Source organism: Callithrix jacchus, chromosome 15, assembly GCF_049354715.1.
Source record: "Callithrix jacchus isolate 240 chromosome 15, calJac240_pri, whole genome shotgun sequence".
Classification (NCBI taxonomy): Eukaryota; Metazoa; Chordata; class Mammalia; order Primates; family Cebidae; genus Callithrix; species Callithrix jacchus.
Genome location: NC_133516.1, coordinates 77,300,876 through 77,312,634, shown reverse-complemented (window position 1 = coordinate 77,312,634; position 11,759 = coordinate 77,300,876). Strand labels below are relative to the sequence as shown.

Genomic DNA, 11,759 nt, shown 5'->3' with positions numbered 1-11,759 from the left:
CTCCCCAACCAGGTCCTGTTCACTGGTGTATCCCTAGTGCTGGCACAGAGAAGTCACTCAATAAATATGTACTGAACAAATGAATGGGAAATAGATGAAGGGTAGCTTTCATCACTCAACAAGCATTTACTAAGTGCCTACAAGATGTCACACCCTGGACTATGCCTGGAAATACATGATGGAACAGAACACCAAGGCTGCTCTCCAAGAGCTCACAGTTTCTGCCTTCTAGCAGTAACTCCAGAAAAAAGTGGACGTGGGTGTAGCCCTGCCCAAGGCAGGAGGTCAACCAAGTACCAGAAGGAAGAGGTAATCTCAGAGGGGAATACAGGTTTACCTAGGATAGGCCTGTTTAACCGGAAGCAAGCAGCAGAAGCTTTATTCTGTTTATCATGCCTGCATGTGAAGAATTAATGTCACTCTGCACGGATGAAAACAAAAAGTGGACTCTTCTTTATGAGGGTGATTTTTTACCCAAGCATCACTCTCTTTCAAGAGAAACACTGGTTAGTTCATTGCATTCATGTTGTCTGCAGACTGTTTACCACACTGTAAACTCCTCTGAACAGAAATCATTGTTTGTCACGATCATATAGTTCTATCCCACCCCACTGCTGCCTTCCATCAGCAACAAGCATCTAACGTGATGCTCAGAGTAAAGGGACACTGCAGAATGCAAAAGGGGCACAGCTCACTCATTTGGCATCACTTCTACCCTTCTGCATTCCTCAGTATGTTTTTTAGGATTGTTAAAGGAGCATTTGTTGTTTCTTCTACTTTTCTGAAGTAGAACTGACACCACCACCACCCCACCCCCCAAAATCAGCCAACTGTGGGATTCTGGAGAAGAATTACTTGGTGGTAACTTTGCCAGGGCCTTTGACAGCTCAGGCCCACTGAAGGAAAAATGGGAAACAGAATTTCTACTTATAGTAAGAAAAAGTTGGAGCAACCTTTCCCTTGGAGATTACATCAAAGATATTTGAGGTTATGTTTTCCATACTGGGTGCCCTAAAAATGAGGGAACGCAGGAACTTTTCCTCAATGAAGGCAAGCCTGGCTACCTACAGAAGAGCAATGGTGCTGCCAAACCCCAGCCCAGGAAGCCACGCAGCCTGAGGCAACTGCAGCTGGGCATCCAGGGACAGCCACACTGCCTCCATCCTCCACAGTCCACCCAGAACCTCGAGGCCACAGGCTCACCTTCACTACTGTTTTGAGGGTCATCTGTGGCATGTCTTATAACAAATTTCAAAGCTAAATAAAAGTGAGTTAGAAATTACCTGCCTATCACTTCTATTCTTTTTAGGATAGTGCAAAGTAAGCCAATAAGGCTGTGATACAGGGAAAGTCCCTTTACCATGTTTACAGAGGCAACTCTGTGAAGATGACTGTGGTGTCAATGCACTAGGCCTGTGGATGTCTGTGTGAGTATACCTCTGTCTTTTTGTTTTATTTTGTTTTTGTTTGGGGGGGGTTGTTTTTTGTTTGTTTGCTTGTTTTTTCTGAGACAGGGTCTCTGTCCCTCAGGCTGGAGTGCAGTGGAGTGATCTTGGCAGACCAAGGGATCCTCCCACCTCCGCCTCCTGAGTAGCTGGACTACAGGTGTATGGTATCACATCCAGCTAATTTTTACATTTTTAGCAGAGACAGTCTCCCTATGTTGCCCAGCCTGGTCTTGAACTCCTGGGTTCAAGCGATCTGCCTGCTTTGGCCTCCCAAAGTGCTGAAATTACAGGCACGAGCCACTGCACCCAGCCCCTTTACCTCTGTTATGTTGGGGTGGGACGAATAAGCCTGAATAATATTGGAAATACAACTCGTGGGCTTGTCACTAAAGCAGCTACGTCTCAGCCATAAGACAGTTTCCCTGGGAGACCAACTGGACTGAGAACATAGAGGTAAGGCAGGCAACTAGGAGTGGACAGCTTATTTTTTCTTGATGTCTTTGAGACTGAATACACTCTTGCATGGAGGTACATAAACACATTGCTCATTAAAGTGTTGCCAGGATCTATTTTAAATAACACATGCCCGGGAGCAATGTGTGCTGTTCTTATTTCTCTCCATGACAGTCCCACTAGGGAAGACAAGAGAATGTCATAGAAGGTGACTCTGAATTTCTGCTAAGCCTTTTGCAAATGTCCTCCATGATATTCTTACATTTAACATGGTGAAAAATGAATGGGATGAGCATATAGCTAGGTAGAATTTCTGTAGATAAACTGCACGGACCGAAGTGTTTGTTAGGACAATACAGTGAGCTTTAGGTGGAATACAGGTCTCTGGTAATGGCCACAGAGCTCCTCCCTTGACTGTTGTGTTTAACTTTTAAAACAACCATTTCCTTAGATCATGAATCAAAGATATGCTTTTAATATGGGCAGATGATGCAAAACTGGAATAGTGGGCTTCATATCATAATAGATGACTGAAATCAAGATGTAATATTATCTGGGCAGATTTGAACACTAGGTCAAAATTAACAAGGGCAATTTTCATGTCTGAGATCTACATTTAATATACATATATGTATCGCCCAGTCTTTTGTAGATGAGTCACTAAACTTATGAGTTTCTCCAAAGGCAAACATGAAGACAAATAAATACAAGTGATTTTTTTCTATTAAAAAATAAATAAAAAGAAAAACATTCTAACTAAGAGGAATGAATGACAAAATAGCCTATCAGGCCAGGTCATGAGTTCCCTGTCATCAGAGGTATTCAACTAAAATACTGTATGTAAAAAGATGTTGGGTTTTATTAGACGAAAACTATGTAATATTTAATATCTCCAACAACTCTAATGTTCTATGGTTACATATTTCAACTGCAGAATCAATTTTCAATCAACGTAGAATCTCAATTCCAAATCCCACAGGTGGTACACTCTACCACCAGGTGGCAGTAGATGCCTTGGGCTCTGGGTCCCAAATGTGAGGTGTGGTTAAAAAGAAGTAAGCCTAATACTTAAAAAAATAAAACAATAAAAGAACAGAGCCCAATCATTAAGCCAAAGGAGTAATCCCTTTTAAAGAAACATGTAAGTATAATTCATAATCTTTCTGATTATTCCATCACAATTGTTAATCCATTGGCTTTCCTCCTGTACATTTCTTTTGTACAGGGTCTGGAGACCCCTTACCTTGCGTGGGCTCTTCTCTCTGGTGTCAAGCTTCCTGACTTGTTTACAGTTCCTGATCCTTGTGTCTGTTCTTGATGCAAAACTCCCGGGACTCTGCTTCCTCTGCAGCTGAAGATCATGTTTGCCACTACAATATTTCTTTCCAATTCAAAAAGAACTATTGGAGGGTCAGAAAAACACCCAGCCCCTTCCTGCTTCAAGCCTTCCTGCTCTGTATCCACACAGCCAAAGCCACAAAACAAGCAATCAACAAACAAAAACAGAAAAGGCCCTACCCTGACAGAATGAAAGTATATGATTATCTTTTCCCAAATACAAGAGAATAATCTTCCACCCAGCTCTTAAAGAGAAAACTTCCCTTCTCCAGCCACAGCTGTTTAGCTTAGTGTTGCTTGCTGGGGAGAGAGAGCATGGGGAGAAATGCCAGATATAGATGATGGGGAGGAAGGCAGCAAATCACACTGCCATGTGTGTACCTATGCAACAATCTTGCATGTTCTTCACATGTACCCCAAAACCCAAAATGCAATTTAAAAAATATGCTCAACTAAGTGTAATGAAAATATAACACCAAAATGTGTGAGATGCAACAAAACCATTACTTAGAGAAAAAATTACAGCCTTCAGTGCATGTATTAGAAACAAAGAACAATATAAAAATGATAATCCAAGCTTTGACCTTAGAAAAAGAAGAGTAAGGTTTAGATTCCACTCATAGCGTAGTGCTTTGGGGAAGAAGTTGGTGTTCCATGGGACCCTGGTACTGAAGATGCAGTCTGGGTCACTCCTAGTTCTTTCCTACTGATCTTCCACCCTGCCCCCATGCCCACCTTTTCCCTCTTTCCCCTGGCAGAATGAAGCCTGCAGGCCTGGGTGAAGGAGTACTTCCGGGCAACCATGGGAACTATGGCTATTGCTAAGAGTGGACAGAGAGCCTGGGAAGAAGAAAATGAGAGACTCACTGAAAGTCTGAGAAGCAAAGCAGCTACTATAAAATCTCTTTCCATACAAATAGGCCATAAAGTTAAAACCCAAAATAAATTATTAGCTGAAATGGATTCACAATTTGATTCTACATCTGGATTACGAGGTAAAACTACAGCCAAACTGAAGAGTTTATCCAGAGGGAGCCAAACAAAGCCACTGTGCTATATGATGCTATTTTCCTTATTTGTCTTTTTTGGGTCATTCATTGGATTATTAAATTGAGGTGATGTAAGTAATTGTGAATTTGGAGTTTGTGCTAACTTAATGGCTTGGAGTACTGCTTTGAGAAAATTCAGCATCGAAATATTCCTGGTTTTCAAATACTATGGCCTTTTCCATTGAAAATTGCTGAATTTTGCTTGTCTTATAAATCAAATTAATTTTAAAAAAGAAAAAAAAAAGTAAATTAAATCCAAAGTAAGGAAAAGAAAATTGTTATGGACGGCATGTTTCTATTTCTCCAAAGTACCCAATGTGATGATAGTTGGTAGTGGAAGCTTTGGAAGGTAATTAGCATAAGGATGGAGCCCTCATGAGTGAGATTAGTGCCCTTGCAAGAAGAGGCCAGAGAACTAGCTTTCTACCACGTGAGGGCACAAGAAGAAGACAGCTGTACATAAACCAAGAAGAGGGCCCTTGCTAGAACCCAACCATGCTGGCACCCTAATCTCAGACTTCCATCCTCCAGGACTGTGAGAAATCAATGCTTGTTGTTTAAGACACCCAGTTCATAGCATTTCATTATATTAAGTTGGTGCAAAAGTAATAGCATTTTTACACCAACCTAATAGCAACCAAGATGACTAAGACAAAAATAATAAAAATTATAGAAGAAACCAATGAAATTTTTAAAAAGTAAAGTCAATAGAGTAAATCACTGAAACAAAAGATGTTTCTTTGGAAAGATTAAGGGGCCTTCAGTCAGACTAGAAACAGAAAAGAGACCATTTATAATATCAGAAATGAAAGAGGGGACATCACCGCAAATCCCATGGACATTAAAGGGATAACAAAGGAATACTATAAACCACCTAATACCTACAAATTTGATGACCTACACGAAATTCACCAATTTCTTGAAAGACACGAACTGCCAAAACTCACACAGCAATAGACAGAACATCTCAGTAGGCCTATATCTCTTAAATGGGATTAATCAATAACTAATAACCTTTCAAACGGAAAGCACCATGCCCATATGGATCCATTCAAAAATTCTACCAATCATTGAAGGAAGAAATATCAATTCTCTAAAATATATTTCAGAAGATAGAAACAGAGGGAACACTTTCTAACTCACTCTATGAGGCCAGAATTACTCTATTACCAAAACCAGACAAAAATATTGAAGGGGATAAAACTACAGAACAATACTCTCATGAATATATGTCTTACTTTGCTAGAGCTACCATAACAAAGAACCGTAGACTAGATGGTTTAAACAACAGAAATTGATTTTCTCACAGATCTGGAGGCTAGCAGTTCTGAGATTAAGGTGATGGCAAGGCCAGTTTCCTCCATGGCCTCTCTACATCTCCTTGGCTTGAGGATGACCATGTTCTTCCTGCATCTTCACATGATCTTCGGGCTTTGTCCTAATCTCTTCTTATGAGGACACGAGTCATACTGGATTAAGGCAAATCATAATAATCTCATTTTAACTTAATTTCCTCTTTAAAGTTTTCATCTTTAAATATAGTCACACTTTGAGGTACTTGGGATTATAACTCCAACATACAAGTTCGGGAGAGGGAACTCAGTTTAGCCCCTCCCCTAATAACATAAATGCAAATTTTTCCATGAAATAATTAGCAAATACAATTCAACAATGTAAAAAAATTGTTATACACAATGACCAAGGTATGCAAATTGTGCAAATATTCAAGGCTGATTTAACATTCAAAACTCATTTAACATAACCCATCACTTCAACCAGCTAAAGAAGAAAAATCACATGATTATGTCAATGGATCCAGAACTGCACTTAACAAAACTAACACCCATTCATAACAAAAGCACTCGGCAAACTAGGAATAAAAGGGAACTTACTCGATAAAGACCATCCAATTTTTTTACATTGCAGCTACCACATATCTAATATTGAAAAACTAGATCTTTTCTGCTAAGATCAGGAACAACAGTATCTCATTCTACCCTGTTTTCCACATGATATTGGAGGTTCTAGCTAGTGTAATAAGACAAAAAAGTGATTAAAGGTATAGAGATTGGGAAGGAAAAAATAAAACTGTTTTAACACATCATAAGACTGTCTATGTAGAAATCAAAACTACAGCTACTTTATTGGCTGGTTTGCTCTTAGCTGTATTATTGTATCCTCACATGGTGCAGAGAGCAGAGACCTAGAGCAAGTTCTCCTGTCTTGTCTTACGAAAGCATTAACACCATTCATGAAGTCTCCATTCTCATGATCTAATCACCTCCTAAAGACCATGACTCCTAATACCATCACACTGAAAGGTAGGATTTTAATGTACAAATTTTGGGAGAATAAAACATTCAGTCCATAAAATTATATGACCCAGAAGTTATACTCCTTGGTATTTACTAAAATGAATTGAAAACTTACTTCTATTAAAAAAAACCCTGTATATACATGTTCGTGGCAGATTTACTTACAATTTTCTCAAATTTTGAGCAAACAAGATGTCCTTTAGCAGGTGAATGAAGAAATAAATGATGGGAATTCAGGCAATGGAAGATTATTCAGCATTACAAAAATGAGTAATCAAGTCATACAAAGACATGAGAGAACCCTAAAAACATATTACTAAGTGAAAGAAGCCAGTCTTTAAAGGCTATATACTATATGCTTCTAATATATGAAATGGTAAAGCTGTGAACACTGTAATAAGGTAGTGGTTGCCAGGGATGGTAGAGAGAGAGAGAGAGAAACAGGCAGAGCACAAAGGATTTTTAGGACAGTGAAAGTATTCTGCACGATACTATAATAATGGATACATCATTATGCATTCGTCAAACCCCATAGAACATACAACATCAGGAGTGAAACCTACCGTAAACTGTAAACTTTGAGTGGTAATGATGGGTCAGTGTAGGCTTATTTGTAACAAACGGTGGGAGAGCAAGATGGCTAACTAGACGCAGCCAAGTGAACAGCTCCCACTGAGGGACCAAGACAACTGGCATGCTCCTAACAGATCTTCTGAAGGAAGGCACTGAAAGTGGATGGGGAGAAGACACAGAACTGGGCTGAAGAAAGAGAAAGTGGAACCGTGCACAGGGCTACCATATACCGGGATTCATTCCTGGACCCTAATGGCTCCAGGGCAATGGGTGAGTTGAATGGGCAAGGAACAACCTACTCTTGCCACAGGTGTCTGGAATGCTAGCAGAGGAGACTCCTCGACCACTATGGACACTCAAATTGTCAGGGAGAGCTTCTTAGAGAATTGATAGGGGCAGCAAGCCTGTGGAGCCCAGAAGCTTTGGTGCAGGAGCCTCTGTAGCAGAGCATGGCCAGGGATGTGTACCTCACTAGGCCTAACTTGCTCCCATAGGAGATGTTAGCTCTAGGGGAACTGTCAGATCTGAACTCTGCAGGGTGGTCTTGCCCATCAGATGGGGCCAGTCCAACCTGAGCACACCTTGGTCTACTGGCTTCTTCTAAGGCTCCACTCTAGCCACGCTTGCTTGCAGGGCAGTCTCGGGTCCCCTGGGAACCTGCACCTTAGCTTCTGCACTGGTGGACTGTGCCTGACTGGTGGAGAGCTCCAGCAGTGTGGCCCCAACAGCCACACAGCATTCCACCCTCTCCCTCTCCGTACTGCAGCCTTCCCCAGGCCCACAGCAACTCCCCACATAGTTTTGCTGGCATGTGTCTGTGTGGGTAGTTTTGCTGTCCTTGCCCCACCAGCGCACAGGAGTGCAGTCTGTCCCTCTTCCTCCACCCACCACCATAGCAGATGGAGCTTTGGCAGGCACAGAGCCAACCAACCCTGTCCTCGCCAGCAGCCCGCCCTTGTGCTAACACTGCGCAGAGAACAGTAGATTTTCCCTCATGCTGAGCAACCACTCTTGCTTGCAGGAAACAGAGAAGACACCTAGACCTGCATGCACCACCACCCTGCCCTTGAGCCAACACCAACTCCAGCATGACCATGCACACAATCACTAGCAGGGGCCCCCTGCCCATCCCAGCTGGTTTCCTTTGCCACTTTGGTGAATGCCTGCAGGAAGGCTGGCACCATGGTACTCTGGTACCAGCTAGCACTTTGGTGAATGCCTGGTACAGCTACCACCACTTGGATGGATTCCACTGTCACCACACCAAAAACTTTGGCTGATGCCACCCATCCCAGCGTAGTAATCAGCACTCTGGGAGCACCCTGGCACCCCCCCGAACTCCTCACCCTGCCAAAGCAGTGGATCCCTAACCTTGAGGAGCCAGAGAACAAAGGGTCCAATACAAGTCCTCAGAGTCAGAGAATGCAATTCAGGAGTTGGGAGATGAACACTGGCCCACTAAAATCTTCGAGAAATAAAGCTAGTTGGCTGAATCCACCTTATACCACAAGCAAACCCTCAGAGTCATGAAACAGGATAAAAGGAAAAAAAAAATCCAAAGGTCAGCAACCTCAAAGACTGAAGGTAGATAAGCCCACAAAGATGAGAAAGAATCAGTGCAAGAGCCCTGACAACTCAAAAAGCCAGAGTGTCTTCCTTTCTCCAAAGACAGCACCACCACTCCAGCAAGGACCTGAACCAAGCTGAGATGGCTGAAATGACAGAAATAGAATTCAGAAGATGGATAGGAACTAAGATAATTGGGCTATAGGAGTACACTGATATCTAGTCCAAGGAAGGTAAACATCATGATAAGACAATGCAGGAACTGACACACAAAAAAGCCAGTGTAGAAAAGTATGTAACTGACCTGATGGAGTTGAAAAAAAGCACTACAAGAATTTCATAACGCAATCACAAGTATTAACAGCAGAATAACGCGAGCAGAGAAAAGAATGTCAGAGCTTGAAGACTGGCTTTCTGAAAGAAGACAGGAACACAGTAAAAAGAAGAGAAAGGAATAAAAAAAACCTCTGAGAAATATGGGATTATGTAAAGAGACCAAATCTATGACTTATTGGTGTCTCTGAAAGAGAAGGAGAGAATGAAATCAACTTGGAAAACGGAATATAATATCATATAATTATATCATACTTGATTATATCAGAATATCATCCATGAGAATTTCCCCAACCCAGCTAGAGAGGCCAACATTCAAACTCAGGAAATGCAGAGAAACCCAGGAAGATAATCCACAAGAAGATCATTCCAGACACATAATCCTCACATTCTCTGAGGTTGATATAAAAGAAAAAATGCTAAAGGTAGCTAGAGAGAAAGGTCAGGTCACCTACAAAGAGAAGCTCACCAAACTAACAGTGGACCTCTCAGCAGAAACTCTACAAACCAGAAGAGACTGGGGGCCAATATTCACCATTCTTAAAGAAAAGAAATTTTAACGCAGAATTTCATATCCAGCCAAACTAATCTGCATAAGTAAATGAGAAATAAGATCTTTTTCAGACAAGCAAATCCTGAGAGAATTTGTTACCACCAGACCTGCCTTATAAGAACTCCTGAAGGAAGCACTAAATATAGAAAGGAATGATCATTACCGGCCACTACAAAACCACAATGAAGTACATAGACCAATGGCAGTGTAGAACAACCACGTAAACAAGTCTGTAAAATAAGCAGCTGACATCATGATGGCAGGATCTGTCAACTGATCTCTGACAACGTTGACAAGAACAAACAATGGGGAAAGGATTTCCTATTTAATAAATGGCGCTGGGATAACTGGCTAGTCATATGCAGAAGGTTGAAACTGGACCCTTTCCTTACACCATATACAAAAATCAATTCGAGATGGGTGAAGACTTAACTGTAGAACCTAAAACTATAAAATACTGGAAGATAAACTAGGACATACAATTCTGGGCATAGAACTGGCAAAGATTTTATGACAAAGATGCAAAAAGCAACTGCAACAAAAACAATTGACAAATGGGACCTAATTAAACTTAAGAGCTTCTGCACAGCAAAACAAACTATCAACAGAGTAAACAGAGAACCTTCAGAATGGAAAAAAAATATTCGCAAAGTACACACTTCACCAAAGTCTAATATCTGGAGTCTACAAGGAATTTGATTCAACAAATGGGCAAATGACATGAACAGATACTTTTCAGAAGACATACACGTGGCCAAAGAGCATATGAAAAAATGCATATTACTAATCATTAGAGAAATACATATCAAAACCACAGTGAGACACCATCTCCCACCAGTCACAATGGCTGTATATATTTTTAAGACAGGATCTTGCTCTGTCACCCAGGCTTGAGTGCAGTGGTGCACTCATGGCTCCCTGCAGCTTCTACCTCCTGGGTTCAAGTGATTCTCCCACCTTAGCCTCCCTAGTAGCTGGGACGACAGGCATGCACCACCACACTCAGCTGATTTTTTTACTTTTCATAGTGACAGGGTTTTACCATGTTGCACAGGCTAGTCTTGAACTCCCGGACTCAAGTAACTTTATCTGCCTCAGCATCCCAAAGAGCTTGGATTATAGGTGTCAGCAACTGTGTGTAGCCCAGAATGGCTATTATAAAAAGTCAAAAAAATAGATGCTGGTGAGGTTTTGGAGAAAAGGGAATGCTTATACACTGCTGGTTGAAATGTAAATTAGTTCAGCCATTGTGGAAAGCAGTATGACAATTTCCTAAAGAACTGCGTGGTAGTCCACTCAGGATGGTAGTAGAGATTGTAAAATTATAGAATATAGTCACAAACCTTTTTGGAAAGCTGAGAGATTTATGTAAAAGCTTCAGGAAAGAATGGGCTGAAGGCTGCTAGTTCTTTTATCTTGAGACTTGAAGCACAGGGCAGTTAACAGGGGGGTGCAAAGGAGTTTAAATGGCTTGTTGTCCTAAGACCAACCTTTGCCCATGTGTGCTTGACTGCCTCCTACTTGGGGGGTTGGCAAAAGTTTATTACTCAAAAACTTGCTTTAGGCCTTGGAATCTGGCCTTTGATCTTCACCCTCTAGTGGTGTTGACTCAAAGTCTCTGTGGCTTAATGTGTGCTGAATAAAGGCTGGGAAGGCCAGTGAGTTGAGGCCAGTGGTGGCTAATATCTTCAGGTGAGTGGCCACAGACACCCCTAGCCTGTTCTTCTGCTGTATTCTGTGTCTGACTAAATTTATTCATCCATTGTGCAGCTGGGGTCTGTGGGGTGGACCGCGGCAGAAATGAAACCAGAATTACCATTTTTTACACATTTGTTCTCTCATCCAACTTTAACTTGTGGGACACCAAATTTTGTGCCCTTGACAAACACTCTTTGCACACTCATTCTCCACCATCTAGATGACATTCCTTTCATATTTACTTGAATTTGGCCTTGATTTTTATTTCAATTTTGATTTTTAGCTTGACATTGGTGTTGATCTTCCCTTTGATGCTGACTTTAAATTTTACATTGACCTTGACTTGATCTCAACTCAGACACAACCCTGTTTCCCACCTTATGTCTAGGCCATATCTAGCACAGAGTTTCTTTACCTTTGACACTAACCTTGA

General features: G+C 41.4%; 1 pseudogene; it reads left to right on the top strand.

Moving 5' to 3' along the window:
* Positions 1-3,977: 3,977 nt before the first annotated feature.
* LOC118147707 (BET1 homolog pseudogene) lies at positions 3,978-4,353 on the top strand (annotated as a pseudogene).
* The last annotated feature ends 7,406 nt before the right edge of the window (positions 4,354-11,759 follow it).